Genomic DNA, 23,010 nt, shown 5'->3' with positions numbered 1-23,010 from the left:
CTCTCTCTGCATCCCTCAAATAAGGGAGATGCTGGAGAGAAGCAACAAAAAGTCACTTTTAGCACTCAGCACTGCTATGAAAAAGAGACTAAGATTAAGAGGTGAAAAGGAGGCTCAGATGTACTGGCATCCTCCAAGGCAGATTTAAGGAGTGATGTAGACATGCTTAGCTGGAGGAAAACTTGGAAGTGCAATAAAGCTAAGTCAAGTGCGGGAAGGTATTACCTGCCAAAAGAAGTGGTGAATCAGGTAGGCAAACTGTAGAACAGAATAGAGGAAGAAGAAATGTGGGGAAAGTACCCTGAAATTTTCTGTGCAGATATACAGGCACAGAGCATGGCTGCAGAGGATGTTTGTGTCTATGAAAGAAAATTCTTCCCTAAATGAATTTATTATCAAAATGCCCCTGAGGCTGGAATTTAATTTCAAATAGAGCTTAAGTAATCAGACATCTATGTCTTGGAGCTGTGAAAGTCTGAGGCCTGTTGTGTTGCGAGAGACAGCTCTATCTTTAACATCAAAAATTGTGAGAAAGAGTGTGTTTCAGACTTAACAAAATTCTGATGCATTTATGCATCCATATCAGAGCTGCACCCGAGGAAGGAACAGTCCTTTTAACTATCATGTTGTAGACAGCCTTGAGTCATAAGAATGGTATAAAGGATGAAATATCATTGACCAGAACAAGAAAGTGTTCCTTTCTCCCCAGGTGAGCAGACAAATTTTCATAAATCTTCACCGCTGTTCCCTTTCTGCTTGACCATCACAGAAAAGGACAGTTCTTGGAACTAGAACACAAATATGTCCTAGGTTTTGACTTTCAGCATACATGCTATGTGGCTTACGTTTCCCCAACAGTATATAAATACGTTGTGGTGTGTGGAGGATTCCAGAAACTTCCAAGAGCATAAATGATTATTTGGAAACTTTGATTTCCCTTCATGAAGCAAAATAATGCAGCTGAATTAAGCTTGGCCATTTACAATAACAACAACAATAATAATAATAATAATAATTAATAATAAAAGAATAAATACATAAATCAGGCATATTCTTTTTCACAATGAGAATATCCAGCACTTGTAGAGCCACGTTGTATCAGCAGAGCACAGTGAAGAGCAAATCCTGAAAGAAAATCACTTTCAATAGATAGGAAACAGGCACGGTGACTGAGCGAAGCAAGGAGGAAAGAAAAGGAAGCAACTTGTACATCTGATCTACAGAACTTCACTTTCTGAATTCATAATAGAGATTGGAATAAGGAGTTTTCACAAACTCCTCCTGTTGCATCATTTTGCATGCTTTAAGCCCAGTATATTGAACAAGCAGGTAAATGTTCCCAAAACTTGAAACAAAGAGGCATCTGGGTATTGAATGGGTTTTCAGATGGTTGTCAAGGTTTTTCATTATACTGACACTTAGGAGACACTTTTTTGGGCCAATTACTTTTTCTTTTGATTTGTATGCATGTGTGTTTTGGAGGGGGCTGGTTTTATTGTTTTCATTTTTGAGGGGTTGTTTTATGAAGATATCTTCAACATTTCTGCATGTGCTATTGTGTTGTTGTGTGGCTGGAGTGAGAAAGAAGTGATGGGAAAAAACATATTTTAAACTATAGCCATCCTGTGGGCCAATCCTGTCTCGCTTAATTGACTAATTTCATTTGCAAAAGGGACCGAAGGGGCAAATTCAGACTAGAATTTCCGTGCAGTCACTCTATCCCTTTATAAATTACTTTCTATTGCATTTTCCTCCAGAGTAAACTGGGATTTAAAGAAGGAGAAGGAAGTAAAAGGAAATTCTCTCATTCTATCTCTGACCCTAAAAATCACATATTGAGCACACTTTCCTCAGCCTAAAAGTCTCTTTGATTTCAAATAACGTCACTGTTTCTGGGTAAAGTAAAACATACTTTGGCCCAGAGACTTGCTTCTGAGCAAAGGGCTCCATCAGTGTGGCAGGCTTTAGGACTGGCTTCTCACAGGAGTAGCACTTCTGAAATGCCATTTCACACCAGCTGGGGATCTGCTCCTTAAGAACAAAGGAAGCAAGTTACAGCTAGTCCCCGAAGGCAGATAGCTGGCATTTCCTCCCATGTGTGCCTCGACCAAGTCAAAAATAGCTGCTGTTCAGGAGACATCACACACAGATGAGGATTCAAACCATTCTCAAAAGGAGGATGCTGCTTTACCCAAAACTGTTTCTCTGAGAACACCGATGCACCACAGTTCTGACTTGAACAGGCCAGATGAGAGAAAATGTGGATCTCCAAGTACTTCAGATTTTATAGGACATCTCCCAGTAGAATGTCTGCAGTTGTTAGCTCATGGGATAAAAAGCTTGTGAAGCTGCATTCTTGCAGCCAGATGGGATATAGGACTTTCTTCCCTCAACTGAGTACCTTGCATTTCAAATCCTGTCTAGGTAAATTACCTTTCCAGGGCTGGATATTTCCTTTTTGTAGATTCCTTGGAAGTAACCTTCAGGGAACTGACTAACTTCTTAATGGCTTGGTCAGACAAGAAGGAAGGAAACTTGCACTGGTCCAGCGGGAGGCACCACTTCAGGCAGTCAGCATCCTGCAATTCTTCCAAGTCGGTGAATCACAGCAGTTTAACTCTCTTTCAAGGGCAAACTTCTTCCTTTCAGATAGGGCCAAGGTAGCAAAGACAAGACCTAAAATAGTTTCAGCCAGCATTGGACTTTGAAAACAATTTCAAAGAATCTCTGTCTATGGCTAGGAAGGAGTCCAGCCTTGGTCTAGAAGAACTGAATAAAGTATATCTCTTTGAATGTAAAATCTGGAAAATAAGGACCTATTCAAAAAAAAAAGAAAAATAAGCCACAAGATTTACTTAATATCTCCATGTAAGAAAATTGTCAAATAACAAGGCTTGCTTTTTCTTTTTGTTGCTGGAAAATAGAAATAGTCTTGATACCTGCCTAATTCCCTTTTATTATATTGAAATTAAAAGCATCTACAGACCTTGCTACAAAGAAAGTTCACACTAGTGCCTTAATCAACAGGGCCATGGCTCCAGGGGCTGTTGCATGCTTTTCTTTACAGAACAGTGCTTCACCTCCTCACTCACATGAGTTCACATTTACATTTTGCTGTAGGTTCTCTCCGTTTCCAGTTCAGAGCTATGCTTTTCCAGGTTAACTATAGCCTCCAGACTTTTTGTGAAGCTAATGTTGTCTAGTGGCCAGGCATTCACAATAGGGTGTTCTATCCATCTGGATCTGGATCTAGTAGAAGAAAATAGCTGTGTGTTCCAGCATTTCTTCAAGTTCCTCAAAGGATTTTTGAACATCGTAGTGGACCAAACAGATTTCTATAAAAAACAAGATAAATATAATGGGAATAAATTCAAGTAAAGATCAAGTGATATGTGCTTAGAGTTGCTATTCACATGTCAAAACTAGAAGAAAAAGGCGTCAGTTTAGTCCGACCTTCACATAAGAGGCAATGGCTAAGATCACTCTAGTGTCTCTGGTAATAATATTGGCAAGCAGTAGCCAAAGAGACAAACCTTGTCCTTAGATCAACCTTTTGTTTGGCTGTTTGGTTGGTTTTCTTAATCAGAATGTTTCTCCTGAGATAAAATCCACATTCTTCTTACCTTGACTAGTTATATTATGTGATAAAGTTCCATAAAAGCTTTTCCTTTCTTCCCTAGATTCCACTGATAACTCCCAAGTAACTGACTCAAAAAAGTTGGGCTTCGTTCCTGGCGAAACCACTGCGAAGCAGGAGCTTCCTATACAAAAAATGTTTGCAAATGAATTATGAGAGAAGCTTGGGAATAATAGAGCTACCTAGAAAGAAAGAAGAATATTGGGTTAAAACTTAGATGACTGAATCAATTTCCTTGAATATATTACAGGTAATATCAATTAATAAAATCAAAAGATTATTAAGAGTCTAATATACTTCCCAACGTTTATGTGGTTTGTATAACCTTTTGCAGCTCAGACCATCTCAGCAGTAAAATTAGAGAAGTTTCACTAAAAAACTGAGCTGCCCAGTATTCAAACACTACACCACTGTTTCACAGAATGCAACAGAAAAGGCAAGCTGTGCATTAAAAGAAAATAAAGAAATGGTTGACATCAGAAACATTTTTCTGTAGCAATGTTCATATGAAATTGAAATAACTATTCAAGATAAATGGCTAATCTTCATACATATGGCCCTTGCTAGAATTAAAATTTATTCTATATGAGCAGAACGAGATTTTTCATTCTTTTAAATAATTGTTTAAAAAACATTCAGGTCCAAATTACGGACGTCAAGCCTACGAAATGTTATTTTTAAGCATCAAGCTGTTTTCTTTTACTTAGAGAGAAGCCAAGGAATAAATTGCTAAATATAGTTTATATGTTGGAAACAGTGACACAACCTTAATTCTCTTCGTGCTGTAAAATATGTGACTTTAAATATAAATTTTACAGAACAGTATTTTTCTCAACAGAGATTTCATTTCACTGAGTGAATCACATTAATAACACTTAGCTTATATAGTGCTTTTCATCTGTGGATCCACCAGCACTTTACAAAACGTAAATTCATTACCAATATTTTACAGAGATGCAATAAAGGGATTTGCTGAAGGTTACGCAGTGAGTTAGTAACACAGCTGCTGAAGGAATAGTCCCAAAAACTTGCTCCTTACCTATTAGAACACAGTGACCTGAGCATTAATTGGTTTTTTGCTCTTCTTTCAGCATGTCACTGTAAAAACGCCCTGAGAATTTATTATGGTGAAGTAAACCTCATGCAGCACACTGTGATCCAGTCACCTAATATTTGTTCGCCATATTTATCCTTGTGCTGCCTACACAGACAACTGAGAAAGCTAGGTGTGAAACGTCCGTACACAGAACAGTCCCAGCCAAAGGAAACTTACACTCAAACAAGACCAGGAGTGAAAAAATAGAGATATACATGACACTGAGCATTTAGCAGCTGTCCTACTGAGTTTGGTTTACCTATTTAATTTTTTTTGTGAGTTACCTTGGTAGTGAGTGGCTTGGTGGGAATGACAAGAGGAAGGAATTCATCTGGAATGGAAGGATGAATGTAGGAATACAATACAATAGAAGAATTGCCCAGAACGGTCTAAATTTTTTTGCTTTGGTAGAAAAAAAAAATCAAGTTTTTGGGTGCTCTTCTAAATTTTCATGGTTTCAGAGTCAGTCTGGCCTCTGCAAACTCAAATGACACCGGTGTAAATTTGGAGGAAGTATTTCATTTAGTAGAGTCACACTGGATTTGTGTGGATGCAATTGGGAACAGAATCTGTCTGAAGAACCAGCAAGCCTAAGCACTTGCAGCAGCTCCCAGAATTCTTGAAAAGTTTTCTGACACTTCATTTGCATCGTACCTCCTTTTAGCAACACAATAAAATCCAACATATCATACCCCTCACAGATGTGGAGTAGTGTGTCTCTTCTTAAATAGAATTAATTAGACTATTGATTCACAGCAGCTGAAAATCCAGCCCCCCATTCTACAGCACATGTCAATGTTATTGCTCAAACAATAAGATTTGCTTAACAAAAATATAACTCTGGTCTTTTCAGGTATCACTGATACTTGATTGTTTCGAGTATTGGCTTTCTGACAGGGTTTGGAATGAAGCCATTTTTATTAATTTAGTTATTTTTGCTGATATAAAAGGTCGTCTATCATGTTAATGATGTATCGGTCTGTGGTACCACCGAACAATAATTACAGAATGTTCCTAATAGTAAATCATTTGTCACAATCAGAGCTCACTACAACAACCTTTTGTTGAGCAATAGAATACATTAGGTGAATAGCAATACACCTTTATGCTTACCAATTAAAGGATCCCACACACACAGAATTTACATGAACTTTAGAATGAAGTATCATGAATTATGACTGCTGCTTACAAAATCTAGCTAGGTATAGAACTTGCTGCTAATTTTTAACTTGTCAAATCATTTGTATGTATCTTTTCAAGTATAATTGGAACTGCAGACAGATTTCCCAGTCTGTCAAATCAGAAGTGTTTGGAAAATTTCAGAGAATCAAGGACTTTGAAAATAGACACAAATAAATATTTAAAAGACCAGCTAATCTATTCAGAATGCAAATATGTCCTGTCACTCTATTACTCCATTTAGATCATGATTTTTTTTTTTTTTATCTTTTTTCTGGTTTTATCCGTTTGGTAAAAACTGCAAAAAGATTTTGGTTTAGGAAAGAGGTCTGCAGTCTCTAAAGACAGGTAGCACTTGAAGGTTAGCTGTGAAGGGTAATTTGGTCGCATCCCACAAGTGTGTCCCTTTTAATTTCCCACTGCTGAATATCATTAGCATTCAGCAATAAACCAGAGCAGAAATTTTAGTACTTTCTGATACTCACGGAGTTGCCACATGGAAGTGGTTCATGAACTAATTCACATAAAAATGGATATCAAACCAGAAATGAACTTCAGAATTTCTGGATTTAAAAACTCTTTCTGCGTGGCTTTTAGGGCCCAGATTTGGTAGGTTCAATGATTGTGTGATTTTCTTTACCCCCCATCATACCTTAAAGATGGGTAAGACCATAACTGTCACTAGTGTTATGCCTATTAAGAGACAATAAATTCTAGACTATTGAGCCCAGTAGTGTCTAAACTGGATTGATTAAGCCAAACCTGAAAACTGATCTTTTTGGTTCATTCTCACACTATTTCTTGTGACCATGAGATTAAGATAGTGTAGACTTGCCAGAACACCAGGAGACACCCCACTCCCTCCACAATACTCTCCCAGTGTCAGGCACAAGTCACGTGAAAGTCTCATGAGACCATCCATCCTCTCTGGAACTTGAACCCCATCCCACAGCTACAAGATCCTTGCATAGCTTGAACCAGGATCTGTCATCAACTGATACTTTTCCACAATGAACTGTTGCACCTTCCATCCCATAGGAGAAGTGACACAGTCAGTGGCGTGCACACACACAAAAGAAAAAAATAAATGAGCTGCCAAATCAGTGCTGTACTCCACCCATATGCCTCAATTATCTCTCCCAGGCCTCTGCAACACCACACACCACATCAGGAGCAGCAGAGGGACTACCAATGAGTAATTAAACCTCTTATTGCTTTGCACGGCTGAGTAGTTTTCATAACAGCACTGCACAAAACTTGAGATTCACAGATTTTTATATAAGCTCCTCAACATTTCTACTTGCCTCTCTCTCCTTTTTTAATTTCAACTGTTAGAATAAACTTTACTGTGAACTGCTGGGAATAAGAGGATTTGAGCAGGCAAATGCTAAGATGATTGTTCATTAAACCCAATGACTTTGAAACTGCCTCTGTGTCAATTAAAATAAAAACTGTCAAATGCTTTAAAAGAGCAGCTTTGTATAATAGGAACTCCGTTGAGTTTATTGGCAAAGAGAGCCATTCTAGGAGGTTATACAAAGGAAATAATATGTTGTACTTAGGAATGTCATCCCGGTCTCTCCTGATTCATCTTCAGAAAAGAAAACTGCATGTAACATATATATCAACATTCATACGCATGCTTGGTGGACAGCTGGAGAAAGAGGGTTTGGAGCCTTTTACTTTTGTTTTTCCAGCTTTTTTTTTTTTTTTTTTCCCAAACTAACAATTAGGATTGTCAACTTAGAAACCACCGGGTTTTGTTTTGTTATGGTTTTAACTGGATGCAGATTTAACACTTCGTATAACTTAAAAATGCCATTTTGTTACAGTAGCCAACCAATACGACAGGGGATCTTCACGCCTGCGTGTCAAGTGTCAAACGTAAAACAGCTGTAAAATGGGACAATAAAAAGCGTGTTACTGTAGAATTCTGACAGCCCCTGCACTTGGCAATTAGAGAACCTTCATAACAATTAACAGAATTGAAATCAGATTGAAGAAGCAAATGTGGGCGAGTAGAATGGTCGTGATGGAAGTGCCTTCCTTCTGTAAACACCCTTCTTCTCTGTCTTGTGACTACACGTGCATGTGCTGTGGCCATCTCTGGACAATGAGAAAACATATGCAAAGGAAAGAAACCAAGTTTCTCTGAAACAAATGATGTTGAGTCCTCAAGAGGGCAGTGACGAGAAGGGAGGGGGGAAAGGCTTGCAAAAAAAAAATTAGAAAATTCAAATGTCTCTCCCCCCTTACTCACACACACTACCCACCCCTCACCGTGCTCTGTCCAGAAGAAAAATCCCTCAGCCACAATGGTTGTTTTTATTAAATTCTCCTCAATAAAAAGCTCAGGCAGGATTTATTAGGTACTCAGGGCGGACGTTTAGTATTTCGCCAGTTATTAAGTGAAAATCAATAGAAAGCAAAGAAAATGGAAGTCACTGCACTGTTAGCACGCTGTTGTCGCCCAGATATTATGTCGGCTGTCTTGTAGATTCATGACAGACGAAAGCGGCCGGGAGAGAACTCTTTCTGCTTACATTGCAGGAGCCAAAGTGGGGTTATTCATTAGATCAGGCAGCTGGCCAGATGGATTTCCAGTTCAGTTTTACCATTTATCTTAAAAACGCCTGTATCGAGTGAGAAAGAACACTGATATTATGTGATATCGATGGCAGCTTTATGTATCTAAATCAGGATTTATTGTTATTTTGTTCTGAAGACCTTTTTTTCTCAAGAAATACCATTTCACTGGAAGAAAATAATAGCTAAAACCTTGTCAAAGATAACCTTTCATGTTGTTCGTGCACCGCTGGCTGTAAAACAAATAGAACCCAGGGTATAAATAGGTTTAACCACATCCTTACAAATCATTCCCTTTAGGATATTCTTACTCTTTTTTTTTTTAATGGTACAAATGTGGGTTTTGGTCATTAGTTGTTTTTCCTGCCAGTAATTTAGTTATAAATAACGTCAGCATTTGTTTTAATTGCATTAAAAAACACTAGAAGCTGTATGTCTCTGGAATGCCAGAGCAGAAGGTTTTTTTTCAGTGGGTGGGTTTGGGGAGGCATTTTTTCTGAGTTTTTTTGCCTTTTGCTTTTTTTTTTTTTTTAAGCTTCTCTCTCTGTTACCAAACTTTTCACCCAGATCATCACAACAGAAGCAACAACAGCTGTTCTACCATAAAAAAATGTGTTTTTAAGAGAGAAGACCAGATCTCTGAAAGAGATTAGCTCCTGCTTAGGCATCTATAGGAAAAGTACAGCATTTCAGAAGTTCTCAACGTTCAGAAAGTTCCATTTTCTCCAGATCATGTAATTCTTTTGCACTCAGGATGGATTTATTCCTGCCCTAATCAGGAACATCGTGCTGCTCAGCACGAAGGCCTGCACGGCCTTGGGCTGCAGCCTCAAAGCACCATTTCTCTCACAGATGTGCAATCAAAAGGGCTGCAGCATGAAATGTGTTTTACCTTCCTCAAACACCAGGGGCTTATTTTGAACCACATGCAAATAGACACAAGATTCAGTAATCTCTGCCTCTGAAATGGTTGGTAGGTTTTCTTTGGAGGAACAGTGCAGACACGCCATAGTTAGATGGTACCAATCCTAGCATACATCACCACATGTTTTTTGTTCACAGATAAACCTCTGCAATCAATAATCCAATACCACAGGCATCAAGAATAGAATAAATTCAAACACATGAAATGATATAGAAATTAGTTGTGAGAGGTGAGGATAGGATGGGTATCCTTAAAGGTAACGACAATGAAGATGTGGTTTAGTGGGCATCTATGATTGCCCACAGACTGAACTGAAAAAGGCCCAATGGGATGTGAAGAATGTTGAGAGCTCACTTACCTCTGTGGCTCAGAGTATTTTTGTGTACAAATGCTTTTATTGTCCTTTCCCTCCTCTGAGCACTCTGATCACGCTGTAGATTTCCCTGTTCATTGCAGGTGAGTTGGACTAGATGGCCTTTAAGGGTCCTTTCCAACTCAAACCATGCCATGCTTTTATGATCTTGACTCTGAGTGAGCCATGAGTTCAATCCATCCAGATCCACTTCCAACCACTTCAGTATCATCCAGGCTATCTTGACCAGCCTGTGTCCCTGCCAGGGCCTCTTTAAAATGTGTTCGCTATGACTCAAGCAGCAATCTCAAACCACAACTCTTAGTCAGTCACCCTTCAAAGGTTGTGAAGACTCTGGAGCACCGGAAAAATTAAAAAAACCCCTTTGAACCAAACACATACAAGAGAACTAACAAAGTTGTAAATAACATCACAACCCTGGCAGGAAGAAGCAGAATGCATTGCTTTATGTTTTTAGCTGGTTTTTTGTTTTTGTTTTTTTTTTTTTTGTCTTTTCCTTCTGAGAGTGTCAGCTTGTCACCATTTCAGTGACACATTGGACAGTTTCCCCCCAGCTGAAATATTTTTCTAGGATCTTTGAGTTTTTAGATTCCCTTTGAATCCACTGTACCACAGGAAGAGGAAACCATTGTATCTAGGATGGAGTCACAAATGCATGCTCTTCCCCTACCAATAGCTCGGCTATTGTTATCCTGCAAAATCCTTTGATTTAGCATCAAAACTTGGCCACCCCCACTGCAGTTGCTCAGAGAAGTAGCAGCAAAAGCAAATGATTTTTCCCAGCCACGAAGTCTGCAGGGTGGAGAGAGCTTTTAATTTCTGTGCATGTTAATTTTTCAGTTTGGTAAGTTTCATTCTTGCTAGAACGTCTCTCTGAGTCACTTACAGACAAACCAAACGTGGTGAAAATCAAGGGCTAATGAAGGACCCTTAAACTCTGAATTGGTGAGCATTCAGTCAAATTATTTTTAAAATAATATTTTACCTGACAAATCACATGCAGTTCTCCGGATTCACGCAGAGCCATTTACAAGATGCAGGACTACCTGAAAACAAAGGAAATAAGAATTTACTTTGCTAGATACTTGCATATAATTTGCCAGAGACCCTGGCTGATAAATAGACACAGATGAGACCTGAACCCCATGTCTGAGTGGAAGTTGTGCAGCAGTTATGATGGCTTTAGGTTTTATATAGCTGTAGGTACTGTTCTGATGCAACTCTGGAAAATGTTTCTTAGTTTACTTTTATTCATCATAATTCAAAATACATTTCAAATCAATGAACTTCCACATAAAATAAAACTAAATCAACCAATTTATCTCTAGATAATGAAGAAAAATGAACGTGTCTTTAAATCTCTGTTTTGCTTAATTTCTTTCAGGGACGTGAATATGTGTCCCAGCTGAATTTAACAACTAGAAGACATCAGTTACTTTGTGATGGAAGCACAGAGCTACGCTTTTGAGCAAAGAGATGTGCAGTGGTCAAATAAATTCAGAGGTAATTTTTTGAATGTTCCACTGTTTTTTTTCTTTTTTGGCTATCCATTTCCAGTGTCTTCCGGTAGTGGCTGTGTGTAATGAACTAATCTATTCTTTATCTCTTTCTCTCTCTCTCTCTCTCTCTCTTTTGTGTTTTAGTTGACTTTTAAGATGCCACATTTCTGATGAAGCTAACGAAAATAGAACATATTCCATGTACTCCAGGGTGGAAAAGTTGTCCTATTCTGGAAGGGTCTTACATATACATTTTCCCCCCAAAAATAATTTTTAGCAGTTAAAAATGCAAAGCAGATTTTCTAGTATTCTGCAGCTTCTTATCTCCTGATGTTAAGTCTGGTTCATCACCATGAGATGAGCAACCCCCAGGCTATGTCTTATTTCTTCATTCTGCTGCCATCTTCGCTACTCTATCTTCGTCTGTCCTTCTCACACATGCACCTCAGCATTTTGTGAAAAAACAAAAAACAGAAAACAAAAACAAAAAACAGATTTACACTCAAAACTCCACCAGGTGACTCTTGTAGTCTGTACAGTGTTGGACAGAGTTTTCCACTTCAGTCCCAGGGCAGAGAAAAGAAACAGCATTTCTCCAAGTAGAACTCAAAACTTAGATCAAGTTTTCTTTCCTTTGCTCCACCTTCTCCAAGACAGTTTTCTCAGTGAAAATATTACAAAAAATACTAACACCTGATTTGATTAAATCAAGACTGGCTTTCCTTTTTTTTTTTTTTTTTTTTTTTTTTTTTTTTTTTGAGAATTGTTAATAAAATCACACTTCTAAAAAACCAGGACGGAATGTAAATGCTGCACTAATTTAATTACACTTTGGCGCTGGGAGACACTAATGTAAATATTCTGGTGAGTAGGCCTAAGACACTTGAAGTAATTACTTAAAGGCTTCCTTTCAAAGAATCTCCCCCTTTTTATTAAATGCCTTTTAACATTAGCACTTTCTTCCTGACAAATTAAATGAAATTTCATTACTCTCCCTGACTTAATGGCATGACGCTGCCTGCTGCAAGTGCAAGTTAACCCTCTCTGGACAGAAGACACAGCGTTGGTGTATTCTGGTTGTTTCTAGGTATCATCACACATCCTGGGCATCCTCCTGGCAGCCCATCATCATCCTCATTCTTGTCTACAAGTTTTGCTTTACACTCCATATTTCAGAGTGTCCCAGCTATTGGTTCATAGCTGCCTGCAGACCGGATCAACTGCTCAGAATGGGACGGTATCCAGCTCTTCAGTTACTCCAATTTCAGGAAAGCTCAGTTTGTGGCTGGGTGCTTAGCCTATAGGACTCTAAAGAGACATATCCATAAAATTCAAATACTTTATGAAGCCTTTTTGTAGAATTAATAGAGATCTTATACCAGATTTATACTTGTTTTGATTATTTAGCCTGGTAGCCCACGATTGCAACATTTCACAACAGTACAAGTTCAGGCACCTTTAGCACCAGTAGATTTTCATGTACTCACAAAGAGAATTGAGAGAGAAGTTATGTTACTAATCAATACTAGTGAGAGCAGATTTAATTTTTGATCAAAGTCCACTTGGCCAGTCCATTTTGTAACTTTTTTTTTTCCCCCTTTTTCATTGATTTCTTTTTAAATTAAATAAAAGTTGGGTCAGGTATCTCCTCTTTTATTTACATACCCACATAGCACACAAAAGTCCTATTAGACCAGCTTCTGGGCAAGGAAAATAGTGACAAACTGTACCATGCTGTTTACAGATTGTCGCCACAGCAATGGAAGCTTTTAATCAATGAGAGCCAATGTTCATATGAGATCATATGAGATCAATGAGAGCCAATGTTCATAAGCTGGCAAAGAAGGTGAAGGAGCAGCAAAGCAACAGTTCTCTGTGCATGAAGGAAACTGCATCTTTCATACATCTCCCAACATCACTGCTAGTATCCTGGCAGGTCGGGGCTCTCTTGGTCCTCTGATAGATTCACCACTGGAAGCTGTAAAGCTTTACCTCTCAGACAGCTTCCAATACTGCCAGGCTACCACTGCAGTAGCTGTTATATGTATGATTTTGCCTCTATCTTTCTTTTTCTTCTTCCATATCCCTATAATTTTGAGATTACCGAATGACTATTGTAAAGTTAGCCAGCCACCAGATGTGCTTCACGTTGACATTTCCTACATTGTGTTTTCCTTCTAATTCTTTATCTCCTGAATTGTTGTCACACTGGGTATTGCTGTGCGAGGAGAGGTACGAAGAAAAATCGGCCCTTCCTTGTAGGGTTTAGATGTTGCCTCCAAATGGAGCTGATGGAGGGTAAATGGCTTCAGCTGATCATCACTGCCACCTCCCCAGCTGACGTCTCTCAGGCAGGATAAATGTAAAGCCAGCAAGTTAGCCCTGTTTCATCCCAGCTGAGAATCTGGCCTTACATATAAATAAGGAAAAAAGTTCTGCTGCCATACCCGAATCAATCCTGTCCTGTCCATTGAAGCTGCCAGCAGCAGAGGAAACGTATAATATATGTTTTATATGTTTTAAAGCCATAATAATGGCTTTAAAAAGTTATATGATGAAAAATTACCTCTGGGTCTGCCTCTTCTGAGCATGCTTCACCCATAGTACATGAGTTACTGGTGCCAAGTTCCATCTTGTCACAGATGTCCTTTTTCAGAACACAGAGTTTTTGGGAAAGAAAAAAGGGCCTTGCAAACTCAAGTTCACATGGAAGATTTTTTTTGGCAGAGTCCATAGGTCAACCTATAAAGAAAGAAAATATCTCTGTTTTCTTCTGCAGACTTATCAGATTTTGAAAAGAGAGCTTTCTCCTCTTGTGAGGTCCAGGTAAAAGTTCACCCATTCCCTGGCTGCTTGCTTCTGACAAACAAAAATTAAGGACCTGAAAATAACTATTTTATCTGAAAAAATGCTAAACATCCCAAAACAAACATTCAGCTGTGCCGCTGCCAAATTCCACAAGTAAGAGAGCTGCAGGCTGAGACAGCTCATGGCTCACTGGGGAATAATGGGTAAAGTTTGGCCAGCTGCCCCTTCCAGGCCTTCAGGGACACACAATCCAATTGCAGTGTCTTAGCGGATGTGAATTTCAAGGTTACACCTGGGTGTTCAAGGGCAGGGCCAAGTGTAATCGGCACTTAGATCATAGATTAATCTTATTTGCCATCTATTAGGTTTGATTCTTGCTTCCCGCTCTCCCTCCCTAAAGCCAGGATTATTGTGATAGTTTAAGATAATGGATTCTAACGGAAGAAAGGTCACGCAGGCATTGAGATTTGGAACCTTAAGATAATATGATTAATCTAAAAGCTTCTTTCTAAAAGGGGAGGGGACACTCTCATACATTTAATTGAGGGGAGAGAGTGAGAGAGAGGGATGGAATTAGTAACATGGAAGGAGGAGTGAAGGCTCCTACTTTTTGTCAACTGCAATTAATTAACACAGTAAGAAAGTACTTTTCATTCATTTTCAAGCTGATAAACTAGACCTGTTTTGGTTTTTTGTTTTTTGCTTTTTTTTATCCCTAAAAGTGATTATTATTCATTTTTTAATATTTTTACGGAAAATCATAAATTGCTAATAAACATGCATATTGATTTTCACAGCAGCATACATAACAAATGTAAACCATCTGGTGCACATTCAGATACATACGTACAAATTCATACCACTGAGGAATGGAAATTGCTATATAAATGAGATATTCTACTATCAGGTGCTTGGCCTTTATAGGTACTGTAAGAAAACCCTACAGTGGAGAAACGGATTGTAATAAGTTTATAGTAGTAGCCAAAATGTTCTGGGGACTGTAGAAAGAGACTCACTGTCCCAAAGAACCTGCAATGCTATATTGCTGTGCAGTATTACATAATAAAACCTTTCCTTAGTTATTTATACTGCCTGAGATTATCAGATAAAGGAATTTGTGAACAAAGAAATGGTCTCTTTGTTATTTATGCTGTTTATTTGCTTGAGAATTTGGATAACCAAACATAAAATAATCAAATCATATCCTTATGGTTTGCACATGTCATTCCAATACCACAGGAATTATAAAAAACATTTTTGAGAGATGTCTGTCATATTTCTATTTCATTTTTAAATCATAAAAATATCTCTCTTAAGATTTATAAACAACCACCAAACAGCAATAAATATTTTACAGGCCCAAATCAAAATTGTTATTAACAGCCCTTTAAATATGATGAGCCTGGCCACCCACTGACTAACAATAACAAAATGCAAATAATTTTAGCTGACTCCTGGCTTTGATGTGTTTTGAGTGCCCAAGTTCAAATATCCCATCCTTTCTTTGCTAATCATAGGGATCACGGGGATCTTTTGCCAGTCCAAAAAACAAAAAACAAAAAAAAGACATAATTACTTGAATACAGGACAGTGATCCCACTATATTGGACTTCATGCAATCAAGTAAAAATCATAGTTTTATGGAAATAAATCAATAGACCTGGAGATGTCACAGTATTTTCCTCTTGCAGTGAACAAGAGGGGGTTTATATGGCTGGTTTCTGCTGGATGGATTTAGAAATTTTCAGTCATATCTTCCCTGAAGCTCTGTGGATCAGCCCCAGAATTCAAGCAGCCAAAAATGCACCCGCTTGCTATTAGACCAGGTTCATTTCCACAGAACTCACTTCTCATGGGATGTCTTTCTGGAGTAGAATCACACTGCAGCTCCTATCCCTGTGAGGATGTAGGGAGTTAGCATGCATCGCATGGAGCCTCTCATTTTAATCCTCTCTTTTCGTGACCAGTTTTGTCCTTTTTTACAATATATCCTCTCAGATCCTACGTGAAAAGAAAGGGGCAGAAGAATTTCCTTTCTCCCTGACCTTGCAGTCTAACTAAGAAGTACTGGTGAGATTATTCCTAGAAACTCAAGAACCAAACCAAGTGTTACTGCTGCTGTGGCTGAAGGGTAATGTAATTAGAACTTGAGCTACGGCTGCTTAATACAACCTGTAATAATAATATATGTCTATCATCATTCAGAGCTATTCTAAGACTCAGAGCAGTATTAAAAGCCATAGGAAATAATTAGTAGTGAAGAGGAATCATGAGTTGCTGGGTACAGCATTCACACAAGAACCAGCTGCAGATGGCTTTAAAAATGACTGTCTCCAACATATGCCATCACTGCAAGATCATCTATGGATAAGTTAATATAAGGAAAGATAAAATCTCAGGAATGGATTCAGCCATATATTAAGCTATATAATTCTGCGGATCACTGAGGTTAGGACATTAAGCTGAAGGAGGAGTGAGGGAGGATGGAGCACTTAAGAGCTAAAAGTAGGTATGCACAAGTCACTTGGTTGCTGCAGTTCTTACACTCATTTTGTGAAAATGTGAGTATTTACCAGCTTATATTGCCCTGTAAAATGTTTTAGGATATCATGTAGAGCAGAAAATAGAGACAGATTCTCCAGAGAATTATAGCAGTGAGGGTGGCTGAAGCTGTTGGGAGAACGCGGATCTGCAGCTGCAGAGGGTTTCTATTTCTTTTGGAGAGGTGCTGAGCAGGAATAGGTGAATTGGTCACAGCCATTAAGACAGACACACAGACCTGCTGGAAACTCAGAGTCCTTATGACATACTTTGCAAGGAGCCATATTAATTGTGCGTAAAAAATTGAGAGCCTCTGTGTTGTTCATTACGGTTCTAATTTCCCTCCACAGGAGTGTCATATTTTTGATGGTACTTTAGCTATGTTGTCATTACATCCCTCAGAGAACGTATTCAGAGGATAAATGCTGATTATAGAAAAATAAATACATGGCCTAATAGATGTTTAAATAAAAAAATGATTGCTATATGAAAACATAGAAAGGTATAACTAAAAGTGAGGTATAATTAAACTGCACGAAATTCAGCAGTTTGGACTGAAGTGCACAATCCTATGAAACCTTGGCGAGGAAAGCCAGACATGTAAAAGCACAAGCTATGTCAAATGAATGTCAAATCCACAGGCAATTCCACTCGCTCTATGTATAAGTAAAGGCTCAGGCCCATCCTGTTTTGGCAGTACTTACAATTCTGTGGCTTTGAGGTATGAGGACTTCACTCATCTCCCTCAGAATCAGGCCCTGTGTTTCTAGAGGAAGGTGTTTCAGCAACTGACTCCAAGTTTCATGTTCAAACAGCGCCAAAGTTTTAAAAGAAAAATACTGAGATGTGTTTCCTTTTGCTTTCCCCCACATACAGTTTTTGTGGGAGTTATGACCCAGACATCTTCCCTGGGAGGTCACTTGGTTGAAGAACCATAAAGGGATATTTGCTGCGACATTCAGCAGAAGTCCTGCCCCAGTAGAGCAGCATCAGCAAAACCACAGATAGCATTTTCCTGTTGGTAAACAAGGTAAAAATACTTCCCATGGGAGGGATCCTTTAATACTACCCAGAAATGAATTAACACCCAATGAGTGTTAATGCTGGATACTCTGTCATTCTCACCCTCATATCTAATTTTTTTTTCCCATAAAGGCCTAACACTCATGCAGCTGCTAAATAGATATCAAAACCAGAAAAGATTTCAAGATGGAAATTATTGAAACAAATTATAGAACTTATTATTTAAAAAAAAAAAAAAGTGAAATACAAAATAAACAATGTTCTCTGTCTGGAATAGGCTTTTCCCTCTCCTTTAAATCTACAGGGTGATCCGTAGTCTGAAACACTGTGGACTGCACAGACATCTACAGGCTCTCTATGGAAGATCTCTTTGCTACCCACCGCAGACTAGAGGTGTATGTGGAAGCATTGGTCCCCATTTCTTCTCCATTCCCATAGAACTGAGTCTTTAAAAACTGCTGTCATGAGAAAACTGCCTGGATACTTTCAATCAACACAGCAGATTATGTTTTAGCAGAATATTTCTTCACTCCTCCCTCATTCAGCCGCTGGGCCTTGTGTATGCTATTCACCTTCTTGGAAGTAGTTGTCAGTTCTTTTGAGCTTCTCCAGAGAAAAAGCCTCTGCCTAATATATGATGTGCTTATTCATCCCAGACGTAGGGCATATCATTCTCAAATGACTGACAAGCGTTCTAAAATGAAGAGAGCTCCAAGTGTGCTCTAATAGTGATGGGAAGCATTTCTAGTCAAACATAAAGCAAATTAATGTGAGCCCCCACTGCACCTTTAATCTGGAAATGTCATAAAGTAATAAGCAGAGTGACCCTGGCAATGTCTAAGGTTGGATTTCAATAGATTTACATCTTAAAGGGCAACTACATATTTTTAAGTAGTCGGGGCCCAAATGCAGAGCCTCTCTTCCACCACTGCAAATCTGGAGGGACTCTGCTGACTTCAGGTACAACAGATATCAGAAGATGATCTTATTTTGTAAGCTTTCATGACAATAATGCTCATCCCTAAATCAGCCACCAGCTTCCCCACCAAAGAAATTTTAATCCTTTCAATCTCTTTCATTATCTTAAGAAGGGGCAGACTCTAGCTCCTCATGTCTCATTTCAAACTAGTTTCATTAGAAGTATATTTAATTAACGCACCCTTTTGATTAGCATTCAGAATGAAAAGCTGTTTTGCACAGCTCCCAAATCAGAAGATTCAATAATACACAAGAAAAGAAATAGGCCACAGGTCATATTCCAGCAAAGAAGTAGCAGTTTTCATCCAGAAATAGAGTATGAATCCAGAGCTTCCTATTACTGTAGTATCCAGGTAAGTAAATAATGAATATACATAGAAAATACTCAAAGCAATGACCTTTGAGAAAATTCTTAAACTTGTTTTACCAACAAACAAAAACATACATGTTCAGGGGACTGGTCATCCATCTCTTTTCTCCATCAATCTTATTTCGAACCCTCTTTCTACCTCCTTAACACCTAATTAAGATAGAGGAGAGCAAGAAACCCTGACTAGATTCAATATTCTTCAAGCTAATTAGGATGCCTAAAGGGGTGAACATTGATGATGAAGACCAAGTGGCAGTAAGCTTCTTCTCAAAGCTCTGCAGTACAGAGTACAGTGAAGCTGAGGTCCTCTGTTAATGTCTGCTCCCATCCTGGTGATCCAGCTGCAAGTTACATGGAGCCATCCCTGACTGTAAGACATGACATCGGAAAAAATCTCTTCTGGCCACACTTGGGTGTGTTTTCTTTTTCCTAAAGGAAAGCCAGCATGATTTAATGTGGATGCACCTGTGGGTCAGGTGACCAAAGCCTAGGAGCAAAACGAGGAGCCAAGCAAAATGACAGCATTGCCTCACAGTTCCATTTCCTGCAAAAGCAGAGCTTGGCTGTAAGAAGTATCCCATGTTCAGAGAACATAAACTAAGGAAGCATTAAAAGGCTAATACAGTTCAACAATTTACACCAAGATTTCATGTTGAAGACATCTATTTTGTTCTATGCTAGGGGAAAAAAAAGCATTTTTTGCATTAATCCCCTACTCTACTTGCCATTTTCCCTAAAACACAGAAAATTATCAAGATTGAAAAAGGGAAGAAAGGCATTGAGTAGCAGACATATCATTGTGTTTGTGTGCTTTCACTCAATATAGGATTACATTTCATTTTAAATCACTCCAGGTTTTGGAAAAAGAGGAAAATAAAAGGAAGAAAAAGGAAAAGACACTGGGGTAATAGGCTTTTCCCTAGGGGTTCCAAATAAAGACGATTTTACAATATTCAAATAGGTATGTCAACCAGGTATGGTTTTGCCTCTTGAAATTCCAGTCACTAGTACCACTCCAGCAAGGAGGCTGAAAGATAAAGGTGTGCAAGAGCATCAGCAGGAGACAGCAGGGAGGGGAAGACGGATCCTTTGGATCATCAGCCACAGGCTGGCAATGTAGCCCCGAGGCTGTTGCGAAGCACCCAGTGTTCAGAAGCATCAGGCACAGCTCCTGTTTAAACTAGCAGGATTGGCAAGAGCCACACACCTCGGGAGGGATGGGGAAGTCAGGCTCTGAAATGTTATGGCTTCCCCCAATGTAAAACGGGGTTAATCATACATCCTTAACTCACAGGGGTGTTGTGAAGATTGATCAGTTAATGTTTGTACAGAGCTTTGGAAATGTAAAGTGCTATATAAATGCTAAGGATTATTATGTTCCACTCTTTCTCTGCAGCTGAACCCTTTGGGGAAAAGCAAGAAAAATCTATTAAAAAGTGCGACTTGCATTTTATATCTCTGATTCTTTTTCTCTACCTTGATGCTTTTAGTAACTTGGGTGAAGGTAGGGGGTGGTGGAAATCTTCAAAATGGGTTTGAGGGCTCACATTCTGATTCCTTTACCAGTCTCCCTCACCAGTAGCCAACCTCATTTTCATTCATACATATTTAAGGTGAGATCTGACATCCTTTACAATACATACATATACCTGCAGTTAGTATCTGGGTCCAAACAAGATTTTCTAATGCACAGTTTGTCCCTAATCTATTCTCTTTCATGTCAGCAAGGCCATAGATCTCATCAGCTAGATCTGCTTTGGCTTTATCTTCCCCCAGGAATTGGCCATTGGATGATTAGCCTGGCATGTAAGCTAGTCCATCCCTACCATGAGGTTAAGGAACACGTTTCACCCTGTGAGAAGAGGTGCTTCGCTCCCGCTGACTCACATCTCTGGGCCCTGAGTGCAAGTTCCATGAGTAGAAGATACTACCGGAAGATATTCTTAATTGTGGAAAGAAACAAAGTGCATGAAGGGAATTTCACCCATCGAGACCAAGAGTATCTCCAGTTACTGAGCCAAAACCTTCTGTCCTCTCATGCAAGATAATACAACTATATCCAAAGAAACCTTCTCCTAGAACTAAAGCTCCCACCTGCCATATAAAAGCTTTAAACCACACAAACATAGAGTGACAATAGAAGTGCCTTAGTTGTGCAATCACTCTGGGCACAGCCTACAAGAGGGATGACTCTTTCCTAGAGGTCACCCACACCAAAGATTCATCATCGCACATACACAGAGAATCACCTCATCCTCTCCCAGCCATCCTGCCACTTTCAATTGGACTTTTAATACACTGAAACCAGTGGAAAGATGTCTGTCAGTCATCAGTGATGGTAACCCCTTTAGATGCAAAGCTGATTAAGTTGCTTGTGATCGCACAAGGATTCGATGCTAAACATGAGCAGCTGGCACTCACACGCACGCACCAGCCCAGGGCAGTTCACAGCAAGTAAGCTGCATCTCCTGAAAAGAAAAGGAAGAGGAAAGCAAGACACAGGATAAGCGTTTCCAAATTAGAAAAGTATCAGGGTGGGGAATTAAACTTTCATTTGCAACAGTAATTAAAACAGAGGATTTACAAAAATAAAGAAATTTAAAGAAAGACCAAACTGCAATACAAATAGTCTCAATAATACACTTTGTCTCATACTGATGTCACTGCAACAAGGTTTTAATAAAGCAATGGACCTTTCTTTTAAGCTATACCTCCTCTCAACTAAATTCCTCTGCAAGTAAAAGCTTTATTATCTCCAATTTCTTGGCAGCCACTGGAGGAAAGGTCACTTAATAAAGTGCATTTATTCCTCATTGCAGAAAAACAATATGTCATCCCTGTGTTCATTATTTACCAAATTGTCGTCATTTTTTTTCTTCACCTGCTAGGCTTTTGGCTATAAAAATAAATAATATTATAAAACGAAGCCAGATATTTTCAGGCAGCATCAGAATTTGTCAAACCAACTCAGTTCACAGAGAGTAAAAGAGAATGAAAATCAGAGTGATGGTGCTAAATGATTCATCTTCAGGAAAAGATATACAGTTAGAAATGCAGACGGGGAGAGGACTGACTTTAAATACACTGGGAGTCATAAACCGTGAGTGCAAGTGCTGATAATAGCTCAAAATGCATGATAGATAAAGTCTAGAAAAAAGAATTAAAAAAGGAGAAGTAAAAAAGAAATAAAGTATTGCATCATTCTAGTATTTTCTAATCCTGTGATAATGAGGCACTTGCCCAGAACAAAATTCAGATCCGAATCTTCTTGTTAAGGACCAGAGTCTATATTTTCAATTAACCTAACTACTTACTGAAAATACTAAAGTTTTAAATCTCCAAGTTGATTACAGATTGCAGGATCTTTGCAGACAGTACGTAAGAGAACAAACACTCAACAGGTTTCAGGACACAAGCTCTCAGGCACTTAAAATAAAAAACAACTTTTATATGTTACAGATCTGTACATTCAACTTTGTAGTCCTCATCACAGCGTTTTCCAACCCCAGCCTCTCTGTTTCACCTGTGTATATCCCCAGTCTTGAGAAGAATTAAGTGAGGATGATGTTTAAAATATTACATATTGCAGCACTGTGTTTTTTTTCTGCTAACATTTGAATTTTTATCCCCAGCATTTTTCAAGCAACTCTAGACAGATCTAATAGAATATGTGCCTACCACATCTGTGACTTTTTAATTTGTGTATGTTGCATCCTACTTCTCTCCATCTGCTTGTTGTCTTTAAGCTATGATGGTGCAGCAAGTCTTACACGAGCGGATGATGAGGGGTTGGAGTCTGTCTGCCTACATTCCCTTTCCAAATCGGTCCCCTGAAAAAGTATATGTCCCTCTGTCCTTTCCAGTGACAAGATGTAGGCATTAAGATCTGGGGCTGGGGTGAGATTTTGTGACAACAAGGCACAATTTAAAATACACCAGAATCCCTGCGTTGCAGATGTAAGTGCAATAAAAGGGCCTTACCTGGAGGCACCGTG

General features: G+C 38.8%; 1 long non-coding RNA gene across 8 annotated transcripts in view; it reads right to left on the bottom strand.

The window, feature by feature from the left end:
* Nucleotides 1-1,022: 1,022 nt before the first annotated feature.
* Nucleotides 1,023-23,010, bottom strand: part of LOC125698245 (uncharacterized) — a 352,601-nt gene continuing 330,613 nt past the window's right edge. For 6 of the 8 annotated variants that reach the window (XR_007379132.1, XR_007379129.1, XR_007379134.1 and 3 more), the window contains 4 exons: nucleotides 13,862-14,037; nucleotides 10,782-10,842; nucleotides 9,782-10,129; nucleotides 8,224-8,545 (listed from right to left, as the gene is read on the bottom strand). This is a non-coding gene — a long non-coding RNA (uncharacterized LOC125698245). Of the gene's footprint in view, nucleotides 3,336-3,623; nucleotides 3,762-8,223; nucleotides 8,546-9,781; nucleotides 10,130-10,781; nucleotides 10,843-13,861; nucleotides 14,038-23,010 lie in introns of those variants that run through there. The other 2 variants (XR_007379135.1, XR_007379131.1) reach the window with 2 other exon arrangements.

Source organism: Lagopus muta, chromosome 10 (genome assembly GCF_023343835.1).
Source record: "Lagopus muta isolate bLagMut1 chromosome 10, bLagMut1 primary, whole genome shotgun sequence".
In the NCBI taxonomy this organism is placed as follows: Eukaryota; Metazoa; Chordata; class Aves; order Galliformes; family Phasianidae; genus Lagopus; species Lagopus muta.
Note: the sequence above shows the minus strand (reverse complement) of the source record. Positions and strands in the feature narration are given on the sequence as shown.